A 16,276-nucleotide genomic window follows, 5' to 3' on the forward strand; every position below is an offset into this window, starting at 1 on the left:
AGGAAAGATTTTTTTTAGGGATGCTAGGAAGAGAGGCCTAGGCTTTTCACGTGACAGTGGAGGTGCTATTTGGGGTTCTTGCTCAGAGAAGGGACATGACAGACAGCCCAGCACAGGCAGAGCTGGAAATGAGTGCAAATTGAAGGTAGGGAGGGAACTGGGGTGCAGACGACTGCAGGGAAGAAGCCAAAAGATGCCGTGTGCTTGGCCTGTGATGGCAGCTCCAGGCACACAGAAGGGGGGAAATAAAATGTTGGATGATGTTTCTCAAGGTTGGTCTCCCAGCTGGCTTCATCAGTATTGCCCAAGTGTATAGGGGAGTATGGGTGACATAAGGAGCCCCGATGACAGGAAGACTTAACACTAGAGTAGGGACATAGTGGATGCCTTTGTGAGCGGGGGCAGGGCACTTGGGGACAGGGCATGTGGGTGGACAGGTGTCCTTTGGGCTGGAAACAAGGAAGGAAGAGTGGGGGGAATAGGCTGGTCCTGAGAGTGAGAGGTTGTGGGTGCACATGTGTGTATCAGTGTGCATGACTGTGTGAGAGAGCTCATGTGTATGAGAGTGTGCGTGTGTGAGAGTGTTTGTGTGTGAGTGTACGTGAGTCTGTGTGCATGAGAGGGTGTTGAGTGTGTATATGTGCGAGAGTGCATTTGTGTGTGTGTGAGGCTTTGTGTGCATGTGTGTGAGTTTGTGCTAGAGAGTATGTGTGTTTGTGTAAAAGTTGTGTGCATGAGAGTGGGTTGTGTGTAAGTATGTGTGAGAGACTTTGTGCACAAGAGTGTGCGAGTGTGTGAGTGTGTATCAGTATGTGTGAGAGTGTGTGCACAAGAGTGTGTGTGAGAGAAAGAGCATGTGTGTGAGCACATGTGTGTGGGGGAGGGGAGGCTGGTCCTCAGAGCCGTAAGACCTGCGAGCAGCATCAGGTGATGTGATATCTGCTGAGGGTCTGACCCCAGACAACAGGGCAGCCCTGGTGGCTGTGGGGCTCTGCTGAGATGGGACATCGCGGGTCGCCCACCCACTATGGTGCTGGGGTTGGAGCTCGGGGGCCTGGGAAAGGCAGAGCAAGACCATGTGATGCAGGGGCTGAGGTGTGAGGGCAGGAGAGAAGGTTGTGGTCGGGGTGTCCGGCCTGCAGGCCCAGCACCACAGCTGAACGGATGGTAACTTGATCAGAATGTGGTTTCAGAGACTATTTTAACTATTGAACTTGGATTGTGTTGATCAGATAAATTCAACACCAGGGAACAACCACAGTTTCAGCAATAGTCTTCCTTTCTTTGGTTGTCAACAAACTGTCCTTTGTCCTCACATTTTCCGTGTGAGTTGCCCTAATATCAGCTGAGCTCCAGTGGCCCGCAGGTTCCCCAAATCCCTGCTGATGCCCAGGAGACCTCACTGAACTGTGGCTGCATTTCTGGGTGCTCATTCCCAGGAGGTCTCACTGGCCTCATTGTCTGTAAGGCTCTTGTGCAATCAGCATGAGGAGACTAACAAAGCCAACGGGCCAGACTGTATCCCTAATCCACACACTCCTGGAAGCTCTGAAACACTCCCCTAGAAACTGTGAGGTAACACACTCATCTCGGGGGACAGGGGAGGTGGCAGTATGAAGTCTGGACAAAAGGATGGCAGAAGGGGGCAAAGAAAAGGAGGAGCCAAAGGGTCAGGGAGAAAATGGCCTAGTGATAAATGATATTTGAAAATCATGTTGGGATGAGCAGTGGGTGTTGTATGTAAGTGATGAATCACGGGAATCTACCCCCAAAACCAAGAGCACACTGTATATGCTATATGTTAGCCAATTTGAAAATAAATTGTATTTAAAAAAAAAAGAAGAAAATCACGTCTGTAAGATCTACTGAGCCTTTCAAATATCCTTAGATTTAAGCAATCAGGAGACATAACCCTATGATCCTATTGTCTTTATTTTGAGAGGATCCAGTAAGCATTCATCAGTCAATGGTGTGATATTCCTGCTCCTTGATTTTTCACTCTCTGATTCAGACTATTTATAAAGGGCCCTCTATTGGGCCAGGAACTATGCAAAGAAAATAGGTCCATAGGTCTTACACGGTGTGCCTTTGGTGGGCAAATAGTGCTGGGATTTGCCAGTAATTTTACATTTTTTAAGGAAAGCAGGATAAGGCAGAGGAAGAAGAGAGTTGAATATTGGTGTAACTGGATCAACAATGTGATAAATAGCCCTTATTTTCTCTGATTTTCTTCACTGGGACTCAGTTTTTCAGTGTGATGAGAAGAGGGGGTGAGTCCAGAATTGAGGTTGGCCTTTGTTATCAGGAACATGCTGTCTCCAACATATTATCAGGTAGTTATCACTGTGTAGTCCTAGGAGAATCGCTAAGCTTCCCCCCTTCCCCCATTTCCCAGAAATCATGAAACTCATTTATCCCGGACTGAAGTTTGTCTCCATTTTCTCCCCTCACATCTGTCCCAAATCCTTCGAAAACCTAATTCCAAACAGATGAAGTCATAAGGCCATTTTCACTTTGCAAGAGTAGCAGTACACTTCAAATAGAGCCTGGGGCAGGGCTCATTACGATTCCCTCCAGATTGTTCCAGGGGTCACTTTCAACCACGCCTAAAGCCCATTTGCTACTGGTGGCTTTCAGCATCCACTCAGCAGCATCTCTGCCACAATGGGAACAAACATGACAAAATTTGAATTTTGAATTCTCTTGGAAATCTCCAAAATGTTATGTTTCAGAAAGCCGCATCAATTTCCTACATACATTCAGTATAATTCATAAATCTCCAGAGTACCCATCTGCATAGTATTGATAGGCTGGAAGAAGAGAACTTCCCTGTTACACATGTTAAAAATATTAAGTCTATTACTTGAAAACTCCTACTGAAGTATTGAAAAATATCTTGGTTTCTTGGGGAATGGAAACATCATGATAAGATGTTATAATCTGAATCTGATAACTGTATTTTCATTTCTTCTCATTTAAAAATACACAGTTGGAAATTTACAACATGTATAATAACAGTTGACATTGAATGAGCATTTTCTATGCCTAAGGTACTCTTCCAAGTACTGTACAAACATGATTTCATTAAATCTCCCAACAATCCAGTGAATTATCCTCTGTTATGTGAAAGGAAACAGCAGCATGCAGAGATGAAAACACTTGCCCAGGCCCACATGGCCAGAAGGTGTGGAGTTAGGACCAGCTTTGTGCAGACATTTCTGGAGCTAAAGCCTTATTCCCAAGCTCATATCTCATTGGACGTACAGATGAGAAACAAGGGGCAGACCCCAAAAGATTCAAGAAGTCATTTAAACCCTTCTTAACACCTTACTATGTTTTAATAAAGCATATGTTTAATATGTTTGAGTAGCTGACATAAGCATATCTATACAATTACAGAATGAAAGAGTTTGAGTATAAATTTGTAACTGAACATTGTTCTGTGGTTGGTGAGTTAAGTTTTTCTTGATTGCTAATAAAAATTATAGTCAAACTATTTGTTGGCTAAGAGTATTTCCAAATTTTCATTTGTCAGTATAAGTGGGAAAGCTATGTAACAAAAGACTTTACCAGTTTTCTCTGAAGCGACAAAATAATGACAGAAATAATTGAAATTGTGTAGATATTTCAGTTAGTTTAGTTTCAAATTAAATTAAGATTTCCTTAAAAGGTCTACAGATGAAGACTAAACTATCAAACTGATACCTTTTTTAATGGAAAGGTATGGATTTTCAGATTAAAAGACTTCATGAATCAAGTCTAGATAATTGTATGATATGCCAAATATTCCAGGCTAAGATATTCTCTTACTGTGCATTTTACAACTCTGTTCAGCAACAGTGAAGAAATCATGTCAGTGGGTCAATACCTCTAGTGCTAAATATCGATATCTAAGCCAAAGAGCATTTTCAAAACTCTTATTTAATTATCCTACAGCCAAATGTTCATTCTTTAGCCATCTCTCTCCACAATCCTAAAAACAGAGCCATGTTTTGAAAGAGCAATAAACTGGCTAGTGCCTTGTTCTCAGATAATAAGTCTCACGGAAAATATTTGACCCAGCTCCCCTAAATTGATCATGATCAGGCATTCGGTGATTATCCGAGCAACACCTCGTCAGTGGTTGGGTTGCATTAAACACAGTAAAAACTCTATTCGTCTGGATTTAATCTTAAGCTTTCCAAGAGTGAGCTGGTGGACTATGTGCAAACATTCATCTTTCCCTTTGAAGCTTGGAACAAGGCATAAGCAAAATGGTGCTGGGATGTCAGCTGTGGTACCTGCTTTATGTAGAATAGTCGCGTGGGAGAGCAGCAGCCAAAGGAGGAGGCCTGGGCAGCCCATGGCGGGAAGGCTTCCAGCTACAGGGATACATGGGTTTCCCCACTTTATATGCTCTCCAGGGTCCCCTGTGGGGGCGGGGCCTGTGCAACCTGATGCTGTATTCAGGCTGGGCTTGGCAGGCATTCAGAGCAGGGGACAGCTCATTTGCTTTGGCATTTTGTGTAATATTTGCTACTGGGAAAGGGTAAGAGTGCTTGTTAGAAGCCTTCCATGGAGTAGTCGGAAGGTGACGTCAGAGAGAAGGGACAAATTGTGTGCTGGTACCTGGCTAGGCAGGTGGGACCCTCTAGCTCCTTAGGGGGAGAGAAAGGCCACCAGGAGCCCTAGATTTCACTAAAGGCATCATTTCCCTTAGTGTGAGCACTTCCTAGAGGAAGAAGCTGCTGACATCTACTCATTCTTCAATGCCCACACCTGCCTCTCCTCCCCTCTTATTTTTCTGATTCCCCAAGTATGTTCTCTGATTCCTATAGCACCTGCGTGGTACCCCTGTTATAACACTCAATACATTCTGCCATGCTTTTAGCTATTGGAGTTCTAGTCTTATTTCTCCATTAGCTTATAAACTCTTTGAGGGAAGGGCTTCTCTATAGCATTTATAGTCCTATTGATAACATTGCTTACTTATAATATACTTAGATGATGCCTTGTATTTAAATATTTGTTGAATTGGACTTTGAAGGACTCACTGACATCTGATGCTTTTCAAATGATTGTTTCCCTAATGGATACTTTTCCTCAACTTAGATCATTGGCTTGTGGTAGCAAATTGCCCCATAATCACAAAGAATTCTCTGCTCTGAGCCTTGTTCCCTCCATTGTGATTTCAGGTAATGCACCTAGCTTCACTGAGCCTTCTTTCCCTCATCTTAAAAAGTGAGATAATACTATCTGTCCTGCTTACTTTAGAGGGCGATTGGGAGGATTTGATAAAATTAGGTGTATATAGGAAATTTGTACATTTTACAAGCAAGATTACTCTTTCTCAATAGAAGTCCTCATAACAGAGACTGAGTTTTTCTGACAGTCTCAATACCATTAAACCATAGAATAAATTTGGTCAAATTTAGCAAGGCAGGGAAAAGCAGAGGTGTAGAGAGAGAGTGTGTGTTACAGAAATGATAGTAACCGGAGCTGGTATAATACTTCCCAGGCCAAAAGTGAATCTCTGTTTGTTCTCCCACAACCCACCTCTCTTTGGAACCCCCATTCTATCTAAGGTAAACTATAGAATTTAGTTAAACTAAGTTCAAATAAGCTCTGTCATTTCAGGTTTATTTTTAGTAAGTCTAGCGTTTTTCCTCCCCTCTTTCTAAGTCCCTGGAGACCTACCTCAGGTCAGGCCTCCAGTGGGGCATCCCTGGTTCCTGGATGTTGGCCTTTATCCATATCAGCATCTATTGTGTCCCTCCACAGTTGTGGTCAATACGATGTCCATGTCCTATCTGGTCCCAGGTTGTAGGGTCCTCACTGTTCTCCCCAGTCTCCCATCATGACCATGACCACGACCCAGCTCCTTCACTCATACTGTGTTCTCTCTCCCTCTTCTAACTTCTACAGGGATGTGAAACATTTCAGAGCCACCTCAACCCTCTTTGCCTTTGGCTAACCACGCAGCTCTCTCTCCTCTTATCAAGAGGATCTTCCCAGTGGGGGAACTTCAACACGGGTCCTGCCACCCAAGTTTCCAGATGGTGGGAGAGACAGAAGTCCCTACTCTCCCAGACCCTAAAATCTCCCAAATTGTCTGGGGAGTCTCATCCCATGGGCATCAGGGACCCATCAGCATCAACCTCCTTTTTCACTTCTGTACTCTTAACACTTCAGAGGGCTTTTACCCCGATGGGTCTTCCTCCAAATATTTCTTATCTTACATCTCGAAGAAAAAGTCAGTAACATGTTTTTCCTTTCTAGTGCCACTGCCCTGCGTAGAAGGCAAAGTGAGGTGTGTGAGAGATGGTAGGTGAGTACTTCACGACATTGTCTCATCGTAAAGTGAAATAGGCGGATCTTCCACCTGGAAACCATCCTGCTGGCGAAACGGAGTGATGCTGAGACACCAGAGTCCAGGTCTGATTGCAGCCCAACGCCCCCCACCCCAGCCGTTACTGTTCAGCTCTCTGCACCTCTGTTCTCTCACGTAGAAATAACAGCATGTACCTCGCAGGGTCGTTGTAAATAATCAAGAATGTGTATGGAGAACACCAGTAGAAGGCCTAGCACACAAACGGTAGCTGTTTCTAATTGTTATTAAGAACCATTGCCCTCCCTACCCATGCAGTTGATATAAATTTTTTTTTAACGTTTATTTATTACGGAGAGACAGAGAGAGACAGAGCATGAGCAGGGGAGGGGCAGAGAGAAGAGGAGACACAGAATCGGAAGCAGGCTCCAGGCTCCGAGCTGTCAGCACAGAGCCCGACACGGGGCTCGAACTCATGAACCGTGAGATCAGGACCTGAACCGAAGTCGGACGCTCAACCGACTGGAGCCACCCAGGCGCCCCACCCATGCAGGTGATATAAAACTACTTGACCTGATACATGTGGAAGAGATCTGAACTATCTGTATTACAATAAGCGTTGAGCAATTGCATTTACAAATAACAAACTGACCTGAGTTTTTGACATTCCAACCGTGAATTGAGAGATTTGGATAAATTGGACAAAGCAAAAAGTTTGTGAGGAGAAACTCCCGCTTGTAAGGAGAGTCAGTTCTGGGAATCCAACATACAGCATGGAGACCAGAGCTCACAGGACCGTACTTGAGAGTTGCTAGGAGAAGAGATCTTCAACGTCCTCACCACACACAGACACATAAAAGGTAGGTGTGCGAGGCGATGCACATGTTAACAAACTTATTGTGGTAATCATTTCATAATGCATACGTGTATCAAATCATCACATTGCACACCTTACACTTACACACTGTTGTATGTCATTTATACCTCAGAGGTGGGGCAATTTTTAAAAAGTTTACCAGAGGTGGCTATCCGCCACACCGCGTATTCACATACTGTGATGAGTCGTCTGATCACTTGCGATCTGGTTGCAACCAAGCCGCTGTGGAGGGCCTGGAATCTTCCCTTCAGAAACTCTCTGGGGGGCCGCAGTGGCCCTCTGCCCGGGGCTCTGCAGGCCCACGTGGCCTCTGTGCTGTCACGTGCTGGGTGGGCCTGGTTCCTCAGAACTTGATGAATCTGGAAAAGCACCAGCTCAGAGAAGTGAGGGGAGAATACACCCTCAGGGCCAGGGCAAGGCTCCACAGTGTCTAGAAGTGGCTCTAAGAGGACAGCCATCTTCAAGTGAGCAGGAAGGCGTGCGGCTATTTACTGCATTGGAAACGGGGAATATCCTACCCCACCTCCCCTCTTTCCCTCTTCCCCTCCCCTTCCTTTCTCCTTCCCTTCTTTGCCCCTTTCCTTCTTCCTTCTAATAAATACCTACGGGGCACCTAGCTACTGAGCTGTAACCAGACCCCATCAGCCAACAAAACAGACAACACCCCCTGTGTTGTGAACCCCAGGTTCTAGGGCAAGACGGACGATGCTGACCAACTAAGGTTGGGTCATTGGGTAAGCTCTTTGGGGAACAATAAAGCAGGGCAGGGAGAGGCAGCATTGGGGGAGAGGAGGGAGCCAATGAAAGCAGGATGGTCAGGGGAGGCTTGGTTGAGAAGCTAACATGTGATCAGGGACAGCTGGATGGGGCAGATGATTGGCCTTCTCTGCCTGGGGGGAGACCATGCATCCAGGCAGATTGATTCTGGACCTCCCTGGTGCCAGGGCTCTACAGGCATCCATGGGGCCTGGTCAGGTCGCGGATCAGGACATGACATGGGGCAAGGAAGACTAAGGCCCCAAGAGGCCTCCATGGCCTGGAAGGGCAGAGCTCCAGTGTTCTTTGCAATATTGACAACGACAGGATATACACAAAAATGACAAATTCAAATGAGATAACGAAAGTCTTCCAATTTGCTCCTTTTAGATACTGCATTATCCCAGGGAGAATATAAATTCTAGGTTTCATAAACTTTGGGGAGTACTGACATAATAGGATTCGCACAATAAGAATATCTGAGTTCTAATCTGCCCTTCTGCTACTAATGACCCATATGACCTTGAGCCAGTGCCTTAATCTCACTTATTAGTTGCTCCTTCTGTAGAAGAGGGATAACAATGTTGCACCTGCCTGATTCAGGAAGCCATCCAAGTATATGACACTGGAGAACTTCTCCAGGACTAAACCCGGACCTTGTGTTCAGCAGTTTGTGTAAGGTTGTGGAACTGAATCAGGGTTGAATTCAGTCAAAAGCTGATATGTGTGTTATAACTTTCATTTGTTAGCACAAAGAAGGTTAACACATGTTCTCTAAAGGAAAAGTGTGTAAAGTACCTGAAAGCTTGCAGAAGAAAATAAAATCACCCCACTGAGCTACACATTGTCAGTGTGTTAGAATATTCACCCCTAAAGCTTTTTAGGGTGTATAATGAGCCTTTTGTTGTGCTGTTTTTATTAAACACAACAAACGTCACCAGTTTTGTGTTCACACCCTATATATGGAGGTATGGTTTCGTACATTGCTTAAAAAAAAACCCTCCCATTGTACCATGAGAAATTTCTAGTTTTGAAAACATGGTTCTGAATAGCTGTGTTAAGATTTCATTCAGAGAATACCCCATAGTTTATTCCACTCACCTTTTATTGTTGGCAACTGGCATCATTTCCTATATTTGGCTAAACCAGATGCATTTGGAAGCATTTGAAGCCTAAGGCTGTCTCAGATCAGCAGGTTGTCTCCAAATGGCCCCTGCCCCACCCTCTGCCCTGCACTGGATCCTGGGCAGCTGCCCCCCCCCACCCCTCATCTCACTCTGGCTTCTCCCTGGGCCTTGTGGGTCTTCTCCACCTGTCTTGGCTAGGGCTGGGGCTGGGGCTCCAAGGAGCGAGGTGCATTCATCACTGACGTGGGGAAGGGGGAAGGGTCACTGGCGGAAGAGCTGCTCCTTGAAAAGTGGCAAGAATTAACAGAAACTCCTATTATGTTGTGTTCACCGTGTACAAAAGCAATAAATTCTCTCCTTGGAATAAAATGCAGCCAGGTTGCATTATGCGGACAGTTGAAGAAATTGAGACTTCCTGTGTTTCATAGGTGTTCAATTGGTTCCTATTTCAGACCAAAGCCATATTTACCCCACTAAGTTTGTGCCCACCTTGCAAATATCACCGAACTTTCAGAAAGTTAGACCCAGGGAGAGGCAGAGATCATGGATGAAATCCTACGGGAATGGCCAGCCTCTTGGTTCCTGAGTCTCCAGTTGCCTGAGGAGGCCCGAGCCTCCTGAGGGGCTCACTTGGAACAGCTGACATGTGCCGAATGCTCCCTCCGTCCTCACGCTGAGCCTTGTTTTATGTGCATGCCACTCAACCTTCCCAGCCCACGGGGGAGGTAGACGCGGTATATCACCCATGTTACGGATCGCCTGTTCGTTACTGTCTCCGTGGTGCCTGGATCAGTAAGACTCAGTTAAGGCTTATCTTAAAAATGAAGTGCGTTTGTGGAAGGTCACAGCACTAGCTAGAGGTGTGGACAAGATTTTCATCCAGTGATCTTGGATTTGTTTGGCTGCATCAGCACAAGCTGCAGCCTGCATCTGGAAGACAATATGCACCCCAGGGCACCTGGTGGCTCAGTTGGTTAAGCGTCCAACTTTGGCTCAGTTCATGATCTCAGGATTCGTGAGTTCGAGCCCAATGTCCGGCTCTATGCTGACAATGCAGAACCTGCTTCAGATCCTCTCTCTCCCTTTCTCTCTGCTCCTCCCCTGCTCATGCTCTCTCTCTCTCTCTCTCTCTCTCAAAAATAAGTAAACATTAAAAAAAAATATATGCGCCTAAGGGAACCTGGGTGGCTCAGTTGGGTAAGCATCCAACTTTGGCTCAGGTCATGATCTCATGGTTCATGAGTTCAAGACCCACGACCGGCTTTGTGCTGACAGCTCGGAGCCTGGAGCCTGCTTCGGATTCTGTGTCTCCCTCTCTCTCTACCCCTCTCCCACTCATGCTCTGTGTGTCTCTCTTTCAAAAATAAACATACAAAAAATTTTTAAAAATATGCACCCCAGAGACTGGTCAGGGCTAACATATTTGGACACGGAGAACACATCTTTAACCTGAAGGCGCTGGGGCTAGTATTTATTCGTGTGTGTGTCACCTCCTTCCAGAAGAAGAGTTCAAGGCAGTTATAAAAATGCATACAATCTAAAAAGATAAAATTCAAACAAATAAACAAATGGAGTGAGGAAGCTGGGAGAAAATAAAAATAAGAGTAGGAAAAACAAATCAATATCAAGAGCAGTGTTGGAAGCAGGAAAATTGACTAAAAGTATCAAAGTGAGTTTGAAAATGGCATTTGCTAGGAGAATACAGTGACATCTGGTCATGAACCTCCGGCTATTTGTCTGGTTCTTGTTTATCGCTCAGTTTCTGGTTCACGTCACCGTGATTCTTCTAGTGGTTCTGTGAGTAAGCAGAGCAAATTGTCTTGTGTCCATTTGAGACTGAGACTCAGAGAAAAGACTGTCAGGCCGGTGGTGAGCCGGTGAGAGAATGAAGTGTGGGAAGGGGGAAGGGAGGTCAGGCTGCTTCTTAGATTCTCTGTCTCTGTGCCCCCGGAGAGTCACACGAGACGGGCGAGGACTCTGTCTTTAAGGCATGTGAGCATTCTATTCTGATATCTGGGATTAGTTCAACTTCAGGTCTGTAAGTCTAGGGGAGGGACAATTGCTGCTCAAGCTTTGCGTTCTCTTTCACCCCCTCAAACTGCTCCCTCCTCAACTCTTGGATTCTTTTTAACCCACCTTCTGCAGGCTCTTATGCGACACTGAGGGCTTATCTAACAGAGGTCGATAGAGACAAGCATGCTCATTTGTCAAGGTCAACAGTTTCCCTCTAGAACGTGGGTTTTACCTGGGCACTTCCTTCTGGAATTTTCATGCTGTTATCAGTTTATTAGGGTTTCCGTAACAGAGGGGTTTAAACTTCAGACATCTAGTGCCTCACCCTTCTGTAGGCCAGACATCTGAGATTAAGCTGTTGGCGGGTTGTTTTTTTTCTGAAGACTGCAAGGAAGAATCCATTCTACGCCTCTCCCCTAGATGTTGGTGGCTTGCTGACAATTTTTGGTGTTCCTTGGCACGTAGAAGCACAACCTCCATCTCTGCCTTCAGCCTCACTTGGTGTCTTCCCTGTGTGCCTGTCTGTCCCCAAATTTCCCCTTTTCATAAGGACACTGTTCGTGTTGGGTTAGGACCCGCCCTCATAACCTTATTGTAACCCAATGACCTCTATGAAGATCCTATCTCCAAGAAAGGTCACATTCTGAGGTACTAGGGGGTTAGGACGTCAACGTGTGAATTTGGGGAGACACAATCCAGCCCGTAACCTATGGCACTAACTGGGTATTCAGCCACCACAGGCAAGGCTGAGGTCTTTCTCTCCATCAGCAAAGTCGGCACGCACGATCGCAAACTCAAAATCCTCAGTTCCAGAGAGAAAGCCGTCAAAGACACAACAGAGAGCTCTGAGTCATGCGTCTCCTCACCACTGTGTTCTAGATTCTTCATCCCCATTTCTGCCATCCTATCCCCTCATCCCTCCTCCCGAGACGTGTTTGGCTTTCTTGGGATCATCTAGGTCATGAGTGCACTCAACTGCTTCAGCATCGACTTGTGTCCCTTGACATTGCTGCTCTCAATGCTCTCCTCTATTGTCCTTCATGCTTCACAAATAGTGGACCTCCCTGGACAAATGTGTCCACTTCCTTCACACCACATCGGACATGTTGAAAGAGTGCCTGATGCCTCCATTGTCCACCCACAGTGGGATGCAGGACAGCAAAGACGATGGACACAACAGTGCCTGCTGCTGAGAAGACCACAGTCGACCAAGGAGATGGAGCTGAGACGAGGGTGACGGTCGTGGTGGTCGCTGCCTCGGGGGGACCACGATGGGTGCTTGTGGCTGAGGCCATACAGCTATGAGAACCTCCAGCCTTGCTTGTGACTGAAAGGGTGGGAGATACAGAGCAGCAGTACATGGTGAACCCAGCAGCCGCTGGAAAGTTCCACAGGCTGCCATTTTTGTTTTGAATACCACTATTAAAAATATTAGCAATTGATTTCCCATTTATAGAACCAATGGACTCTTGAACAAAGAGCAAGCAAAGCATGGCACAACCAAGTTGTGCTCAGCCTGCCATTTTGAGTTTTTCAGCGATGGCCACTCAGGTCTCTTCCCAGGACTCTGTTCCAACGCACACAGTTGAAAGATCATGAAAATACACTCTCCTTGGGGTTAGATCCCAAATAAGATATACTGTAACTCCCTCCTTCTTACCCCATGGAGTTCTAGTACCTGTAGGAAATGCTTTGCCAGCTAGGGTTTTAAGATAAGGTGGTTTCATGTTTGCATATCGTAACTCACAAGATCTTTTTATGTATGCTCAATTGGGTTTGGCCTTCTCCAAAGAACACAACTCCGCCCCAGGTGAGTCCCAGTTGGGGCAAGGGGTCTACAGGGGAAGTTCAGAGAGAGACAGCTCTCTACATTATCCTCTCATGATATGAAGGGCAGCCCAAGTCCTCAAAAACACTCTTAAACTCCTCAGTTTGTGGAAAAGGACAGGGTTTCGTACAATTGCAAACCCAAGAAAAGCATGCAGCAGGCATGCTTCCCGATAAAGAACACATCACATTTCCAGGTAGGAAGAGATAGTTGCTGGGGAGGGGTACTCTCCACATTTTATGAAACATATGGGAGATTCCACCACAAGATAAAGGTGATACCTGCTAAAGTTTCCTGAAAAACTGAAGGTGATTCAGGATTGACACTTGCCAGGAGTGCTGGTATTCAACCAGTACAGGTGGCTGTGGTTGCACAATTGTAAAAAATTACAGATCTTTCTTACTGGTGGTCAGTGAGCCCCTGAGTGCCCCCTATAACTACGTGGAGCCCCAGCCTCTTTCCTCAACTCAGACCTCCTCAACATAAAGTATAAACACAGCACTAAGTCTGATCAGCACCCCGTGATGTGCCCGGTGCTGGGGCTCCGATATTTCTAATGTCACCTGCCTATCACATCAGATTATTAAGGCAGTTAATCTGGTTTGTTTTGGAAGCAGATGCCTTCTAGAACTTTTGTTAATATTAATTTGAATATATATGTATATTCAAATGAGTTCAGGCATGGATACCTCATAGACTGGTGCCTGCTCATAACAAATGTTCAGTGAATATTACATTTTATTGTTAATTTTGGTGGCATTCTCATTTCAGACCAAACCTGTTATTTGAGGGTGGTGACAGTGGGCACCGCTAAGCCTTGTTGCTCCGTGTTTTCCTGTGTGAATTTCCCCACCCCATATTGAGTTTCCATCTCCTTATCAGACCGATTTGCATTGTTCAGTCACCACACCATTTCCTGGGGAATCTAACCTCAGATTACATTGGGATTGGTGGTTTTTGGTTTTGTTTGGCTTTTTCTATTTATAAATAGTGTGACCTTGGGCAAATCATTGAAACTTTCCTGCAGTACACTGGCTTCTTTGTCTGCAACCGCTCTGTAAATAGACCTCCGGAGGGAGAATGAGTAGGAGGGCCCAGAGAGCCCGTGTCCTGGCAGCAGTGGGTCCTGTTGGGAGGGACAGTGCTAGCGGCCCATGACCCGGAGCTGTGGCTTGCCCTTCACACAGGTTACCCGGTGAAAGGCAACTTCTGCCTTTTGCAGATTCACACATGGAACCTCCTGGAAGCCAAGACCTTCTAAATGCAAAATCTCTCTCATTTGCGACTTCTGTGCGAGGGAGGTGGTGGGAGTTGTTCTTGCTTTTGGGCGTCTCTCTTCCCTGTAATTTGATTCCAGTACAGTCTCCCCATTCATTAATTTCCTGCTGCATCGCTTTGACCTTGGCTAAGCTCCCACAGATCTGGAATGGCAGAGCTGAGACTGGAATCCAGGACAAACCCCTTCACCGAGAGGCGATATACCTCTTCTCAAAATGAAAATGCCTGGGTGGGCTCTTCCTCTTCCTACTTGCTCGCTGTGTGTCATTTGTACGGATCACTGTTGGTGCTCAGGGCTCTGAGCTGACTTGTCAAGAGTCTTGGTCCCATCAGCAGCACAGAGTTCCTGCTGCCAGCGTGAACAGCCTCTAGTTAGGGGACTAAAATGTTTGTCTTCCTTATTTGCACTTAGAGTTAATCACCTTTATTTATTTGTTTTAAAAAACTGGTTTGTGTCTTTGGGTTTAGTCTGTAAAACAGATTATCTTTTGTTCTCACTTCCTGGAATACTATATTTTAATTAGACGTTAGAGAGAAATATGTATGGATCTTGAGGAATTACAAGAGCGCTTTATTCTGAAGCATAATGTGGCAAGTCTTGGTAGACAAGGACAAAAGTCTATATCCCAAGTGTCCTTCTGGCAATTTACATTGGCTCACCCTCAGATTGACTTCTGTCTTCCCTGACTCCATTCAGATTTGGCAAACACGTTCCATATCACTTTACGATACTGGTATTTGAGTGTTTTAAGATTTATTCAAAAATCAAGAATTAAAAAGACCCCTTGGAGTTGCAGAAGCTCTCTCGGAAGTATTGCAGAATCAGATCAACCGATGTTGCAGAACAAACGAGGAGCTGTGGCCCCAGGAGCCGCGAAAGTGCAGTGATTAGTGCTACTTTTCTGTGCGTGGAATCTGAACCAAAACTTGTACATGAAATATTTCAAGTCTAGCTAGAAACGCAGAGTAGGTAAAGTTACTGTTCGGTTTTTCCATGTACTTGAAAAAAACCTATATTGCTTTAATTTGCCTAATACTGATACCCTTTAAACTATAGCTGATCTTTTAAATATCTGGGAAGGAATTTACTAACCCTCCCAAGACAAAAATTTGTACAAATTGTGAAAGTTTGGAGAACACCATCTATATATTTTTCTTGGCATATAGAGAATAGTCTTTTCTGTGTCCTTCTATGTCTATTCTTTTTTTTTTTTTTTTTTTTTTTTTTTAGATTTAGAGAAAGAGAGTGAAAAAGGGAGAGGGGCAGAAGGAGAGAGAGTGAGAGAGAGAGACTGAGAATCCCAAGCAGGCTTCATGCTCAGCGCAGAGCCCAGCACGGGGCTGGATCCCACCACCCCGGGGTCATGACCTGAGCCAAAGTCAAGAATCAGACACTCAACCACCTGAGCCACCTGGGCGCCCCAAGAAATAAGGGAAATTAAAAAAAAATCAATTGTATATATATTTACTAGCAATAATAATTGGAAAATGAAAAACAGTTACCATTTAAAATAGCATTGAGAGCCCATAAAATTCATAATGGTAAGTTTAACATAACACATACAAGAACTACACATTACAAACCGTAAAATGCTGCTGAAAGAAATTAAAGGTCTAAAATGGAGAGACACACCATGCTCACCAATTGGACAACTCAGTATTATTAAGGTATCAATTCTTCCTTAAAGTGATCTATAGTCTCAATGCAATACATTAAGAAAATTCCTGCAGGCCTTTTGTAAAATTGACAATTTGATTTTAAAGTGAATACAGAAAAGCAAAGGGCCTAGAATAGCCAAAGCATTTCTGAAAAAGACTTTATTTAGAGCTAAATAGTCACGGCCGTGCGATATGGATGTAAACAAGACGTATAGATCAATGGAATAAAGTCCCCAAATAGATTCTTGCACACACAGCCGTTGGAATTTTGGCAAAGGCACCAAGGTAATTCAAAAACTGGTGCTAAAACAAACACCAAAGTGCAAATAACAAAAATAGCTCAACCCTTACCCACCACATCCAAAATTAACTTGAAGTGGATCACAGACCCAGGTGGAATTTTTGTGCATTTATTATTATTTCTTAATTTA

Source organism: Lynx canadensis, chromosome D2, assembly GCF_007474595.2.
Source record: "Lynx canadensis isolate LIC74 chromosome D2, mLynCan4.pri.v2, whole genome shotgun sequence".
Lineage (NCBI taxonomy): Eukaryota > Metazoa > Chordata > Mammalia > Carnivora > Felidae > Lynx > Lynx canadensis.